We start from the raw sequence: 6,010 nt of genomic DNA, 5'->3' as shown, positions 1-6,010 counted from the left end.
GATTGAGCCCCGCATCTTGCTCCCTGCTCCGCGGGAGGCCTGCTTCTCCCTCTCCCACTCCCCCTGCTTGTGTTCCCTCTCTCGCTGTGTCTCTCTCTGTCAAATAAATAAATAAAACCTTAAAAAAAAAAAAAAGGAGAGAAAAAGAAAAACATAAATAGCTCCCTAGGGGGTATCATTTTCTAAAATTTAAACTTTAATAAATAAATAATAGATATTAAACTTAAAATTTGTTTTTACTTTTTAATTGAAGTATACTTGACATATATTAGTTTCAGAAGTACAACATAGTGATTTGACAATTATGCACATTACGATATGCATACCATCATAAGTATAGTTACCATCTGTCACCGCCTAGTTAGTAAAATATTATTTTTTAAAGATTTTATTTATTTATTTGAGAGAGGGTGGGGAGGGGCAGAGGAAGAAGGAGAGAATCTCAAGCAGACTCTGCACTTAGCATGGAGCTGGTGGGGGTGGGGGAGGGCAGCCTCTTGACAGCTCAGTGGGTCCCAGCCCAGATGTGGAAGACTAAGGACTATTGAAAGGACAGAGTTTAAACCCTGGACCCTCTATGCCCAAGAGCCCCATGCAGGTGCCACAGGATGGAGAGGAGTTTGCCAGCCAACCCTGGTACCACGGCCTCCTGTCAGCAAGATGGGGACTTCTTAGTTCCTGTCCCTGGTCCCATGGGGGCCCCCCCATGATCCGCTGCTGGCAGGGCTCAGCCCTATACTTCGAGGTGCTCCGTGTGGCCCTGCATCCCCAACCAGGCCAGCCCACAGCCCTCTTTCAGCTGGAGGATGAGCGCTTCCCAAGCCTGCCCTCCCTGGCTCTCAGCTATGTGACGAGGCAGCATCCACTGTCCCCAGCCATAGGGGCTGTGGCCTCCAGGCCTGTGATACAGCAAGGACCTATTTGACGCAGCTTTAGTGAGAACTCCCTCCCAGACAGCCCACCTCATATAGAGTGGCCCAGGGCTAGGAAGTGGAGTGGCAGTCAACCCAGAGGTTTGGAGCACATGGGGCCGTCAAGAGAAGACCACTCTGGACCAGGAGCCTCAGGTGTGCCCACATGTGCCCTCCCTCGAACAGGTAGTGATCCCATATTGCTGAAAACCCCAGCTCTGCCAGAGTCCATTGATAACAGCCTCAGGGCCTCTGACGGGCAGCTTTATGCCAACGCACCCACCAAGCCACCTTGAACACCCTCAGTGATGCTCCGTGATGATGTGGATGCCTCCCAACGAACTGTGAGCTGGTGCTCCGAGTGCCCAGTGCCCAAGGAACACCCCTTGGCCATGGCAGCCCAGAAGCAAAGGCCCCATGGTGGGAAGTCAATGAGGAAGAGGAGAAAGAGAACCGAAAGTTTGCAAGACCCAGGCTGCGGTCACTTTCTGACCCCCTAACAAGCCCTCTTGCCTGCTGGGCCCCCAGAATCCGCCCCCAGGAGCCAAAAGCCTATTCCTGGAGCACCATCCTGGGAGAGCTGCCCTCTACCTATTATTAGTGGGCTGCCAGACTACAGTCCTTCTAGGAGGGAACCAAGGCTCAGCAGGGTGCCAAGGGGGTCGCCTCTGGCCTGGAGCTGTTCACACTTCCTCATGGGCATCGCTTGAGGTTGGAACTTCTGGAGAGACACAAGGTGCTGGCGCTGGCCTTGCTGGGCTGTGCCCTGCCGCTGGAGGAGTGCAGGGCCACCCTGAGGTAGATGGTGGAGCTGGTGCCGGTGTCGCAGCCAGGGGCAGCAGGGGATCTGTCTGGACTGGCCGCAGACAAGGGCGCCCTGCTCAGGTCCCAGGGGTCCCAGTTGGATCGCACGTGGTGCCAGCTCCAAAGGAGACGCACAGAGGCTGCGCTGGCCTCCGAGCAGGAAGTGAAGCTGCTGATGTGGGCACTCCATGAGGGTGGCTGACCCTGCGACCCAGGTGAGGTGGCACTGCCGCACGTGGTACCCACGGTGCACCTGCTGGGGAGCGGGGAACTCTGGGGGCCACTAGAGGAGACCAGCGAGCAGCTGCTGCACAACCAGCACCCTGCATGTCAGATGGCCCTGCATTCACCAAGTTGCAAGAGGCGGCAGCCAGGCTCCTGAAAGAGGCTGCTCTGGGGAAGCCGAGGCATGGGGGCGCCACAGGCTGCACCTCTTGAGAAGTTCCAGCGCAGCCTCAGCATCCTTTCGCAGCGCCTGGAGCCAGATGATTGAAAGCACAGGCCCCCTTTTTCACACTGGGACACCCAGGCTTTGGCAAACCCTGGCTGACACCAAAGAAGTCGCCCCGAGCTGCTCACACAGCCAATCACCGGGGGAACCCACATTCTGTCTCACAAAATGGAGGGGCAGATTTGCAAAAACCCATCCTGCTCCCTAAAAATGTACATGGATCATAGGGTAAGGGACAGCCTCCTCCCCCACACTAGAAGATACAGGTGTCCGGAGGCTCTGGATGCCCTATCCTATCCCCTCACCCCACACAAATATCCTACAAATGGTGACTATAAGGCTTTTAATGGAAAGAGAACTTACAGATCTATGCTTTTTTAAAGTCTGTGTGACTTCTAGGGGCACCTGTATGGCTCAGGTGTTGGGCGTCTGCCTTCCGCTCAAGTCGTGATTGGGATCGAGCCCCGCATGGGGCTCCCTGCTCGGCGGGAAGCCTGCTTCTCCCTCTGCCACTCCCCCTGCTTGTGTTCCCTCTCTTGCTGTGTCTCTCTCTGTCAAATAAATAAATAAAATATTAAAAAACAAAAAACAGTCTCTGTGACTTCTAGCAAATGGCTCAACCTCTCTGTGCCTACCTTCAGCATAAAAGGAAGGCTGTGGGAGCGCCTGGGTGGCTCAGTCAGTTGAGTGTCGGTCTCTTGATTTGGCTGAGATCTTGATCTCAGGGTCCTGAGACCCAGCCCTGCCTGGGGCTCCCCGCTCAGCAGGGAATCTGCTTGAGATTCCCTCTGCCCCTCCTTTCCCTCGAGTGCGTGAGTGCACCCTCTCTCTCTCAAATAAATAAATCATAAAAAAAAAAAGTGAGGCTGTGTTCTTTCTAGGGGTTCTCATGGGGATTAAATCTCAGTATTCAAATATCATGGATGGAGAATGCCTGGCACAGAGTAGGTGCTCAACACTTCCTTTTCTCAGTAAAGCTGTGGTGAACATGAAAAAAAAAAGAGAGAGAATCTTTCTTTTTCTAACTGTTTTAAGTTTTCAACCATGGAAAAAATTCATTGGTAAACTATATTTTTAAGTATTTTCTACGAATAATAGAAATGTTTAAATACTAATTAGTAGGAAATGATGTTTTTTAATTTATTTATTTGAAATAGCACAAGAAAGCACGAGCAGGGGCTTGGGCAGAGGGAGATGGGCAGAGGGAGAGAGAGAATCTTTTTTTTCTTTTTTTTAAGATTTTGTTTATTTATTTGACAGAGAGAGACAGCGAGAGAGGGACCACAAGCAGGGGGAGTGGGAGAGGGAGAAGCAGGCTTCCCGCGGAGAAGGGAGCCCGATGTGGGGCTCCATCCCGGGACCCTGGAACCACAACCAGAGCTGAAGGCAGAAGCTCAACCAACTGAGCCACGCAGGCGCCCCAGGAAATACTTTTTATTGCATTTCTTTTATATGCTAGACAACGTGCCATATATTTTACATGTATTTTCTAGTGTGAAAGATGGCTCACTTGTAAAGGATTTATACCAGATAACAATAAAAAGTTTTACAGTTAAACAAAATAAATTTTAAGGGTGCCTGTGTGGCTCAGTCTTCTGCTAGGGTCGTGATCCTGTGCTCCTGGGATCAAGCCCCGCATCGGGCTCCCTGCTCAGCGGGAAGCCTGCTTCTCCCTCTCCCGCTCCCCCTGCTTGTGTTCCCTCTCTCACTGTGTCTCTCTCTGTTAAATAAATAAAATCTCTAAAAATAAATAAAAAATAAATTTTAAAATTAGTTCTGCAAAAAATATTCCATCTTTAAATGAACTACTGAAAGCTGCATAGCAGTAAAGAACCTTGCAGTTCTATTACATACCAGTATAAAAAAAAATGCCATTAATAATTCTTTTGCCAAAGACATTAATGTAAAATAATTCTAGGACACCTGGGTGGCTCAGTCGGTTGCGTGTCTGCCTTCGGCTCAGGTCTCAGTCCCAGGGTTCTGGGTTTCAGTCTTGCATCGGGCTCCCTGCTCAGCGAGGAGTCTGCTTCTCCCTCTGCCTGCAGCTTCCCCTGCTTGTGCTCATTCTCTATCAGATAAATAAATAAACTCTTAAAAAAGTAAAAATAAAAATAAAGGGGCTGATTAACAAATGGCCAAGAAGCACAGGAAATGCTCGACATCACTAATTCTCATAGAAATGCAAAATCAAAACCACAATGAGATATCATCTCATACCCATTAGGATTGCTACTATTATAAAAAATAATAACAGGTGTTGGTAAGGTTATGGAGAAATTAGAAACTTTATGCACCATTGGCAGTAAATATGGTGCAATTGCTGTGGAAAACAATGGAGTTTCCACAAAGAATTAAGAATAGAAAGACCATATGAACTAGCAATCCTACTTCTGGGTATATATCCAAAAGAATTAAAAACGATGTCTCAAAGAAGTATTTGCATGCCCATGTTCCTAGCAGCACAATTTGTAAGAACCAAGAGGTGAAAGCAACCCAAATCTCAGTCAGTGGATAAGTGGATTTAAAAAATGTAGTATGTACATGCAGTGGACATCATTCTGTCTTAAACAGAAAGGAAATCCAGCCACATGCTACAACATGGATGAAACTTAAGGACATTATACTAAGGGAAATAAACCAATCACAAAAGGACAAATACTGTGTGATTCCACTTATATGAGTCAAATTCATAGAGACAGAAAGTGGAATGGTGATAACCATGGAAGGGGAGAGGGAAAAGAGAAGTCTTTACATAGGCATAGTGTTCCAGATTTCCAATGTGAAAAACTGACACGGAGATGGAGATTTTTTTGCACAACAATGTGAATATACTTAACACTACTGAACTGTGTACTTAAAAATGATTAAGATGGTAAATTTTATGTTAAATATTTTTTACTAGATAGTTTACATTTCTAAATCAATTAATGTTTTTACAACCTTCTCTTTTATTAAAAAAGTGAAACATAAGATGATCTCTAAAATCTTATTGTTTTTCTATATAAAGAATATGCCATTATGTCAATCTTTAAACAATTATTTTACCTAAGAAGAAAAGCATTGCATATTTAAATTGATGAGTATATTCCCTGAAAACATATAAACAGAATAATGTTACCTTTTTAGAAGGTAAACAGTGTGCCTGGGTGCCTCAGTTGGTTAAGCGACTGCCTTCAGTTCAGGTCATGATCCCGGGGTCCTGCGATCAAGTCCCACATCGGGCTCCCCCTGATCTGTGGGGGGCCTGCTTCTCCCCCTCCCTCTGCCTGCCACTCCCCCAGCTGTGCCCTCTCTCCGTCAAATGAATAAATAAAATCTTAAAAAAATAAAAAGGTAAACAAGGTAAAACTGATAAAGATCTGATGATTGGTAGGAGAACAGTTGTGATTTTCAATTTGGGTATTGGATAAAGTCTACCTAATAAGGGTAAAGATTAGTTCAAATCCAAATAATTTCTAATGTCTATCAGAAAAATCACAGATTATTCACCTTTTCACCACTTCACAGATAAACTGGTGTTTATGCAAGAAGGGAATACTGAAGGAAGTGGATAAGGAATAGCAAACATAACATATTAGTTTCCAGCGTTTTAGAGGCAATTAAATGAGTAATAAAGGACTCCAGTAATATGATAGACCAAATGTCAATATCCATAACATTTAGAGAGCTCCTCCGTCAAAAAATTGTAAATATCCCCATTGAAAAACAGGCATGGCACACGAAATGTACTTTGCGAAGAAGTAGCAAATAAGTAGTAGACATGAACTAAAAAGTCAGCCTCAATAGCAATTAAAAAATAAAATATGATTTTTTTCTTTTCTTTTTTTTTTTAAGTAGGTCCCAT

At 45.9% G+C, this 6,010-nt stretch overlaps 1 pseudogene; it reads left to right on the top strand.

The window, feature by feature from the left end:
• Positions 1–592: 592 nt before the first annotated feature.
• Positions 593–2,208, top strand: LOC112810189 (SH2 domain-containing protein 3A pseudogene; annotated as a pseudogene).
• The last annotated feature ends 3,802 nt before the right edge of the window (positions 2,209–6,010 follow it).

Source organism: Callorhinus ursinus, unplaced genomic scaffold (genome assembly GCF_003265705.2).
Source record: "Callorhinus ursinus isolate GAN/ISIS: 27379988/994484 unplaced genomic scaffold, GSC_fseal_2.0 scaffold65, whole genome shotgun sequence".
Taxonomy (NCBI): domain Eukaryota; kingdom Metazoa; phylum Chordata; class Mammalia; order Carnivora; family Otariidae; genus Callorhinus; species Callorhinus ursinus.
This window is presented reverse-complemented; position numbering and strand designations above follow the sequence as displayed.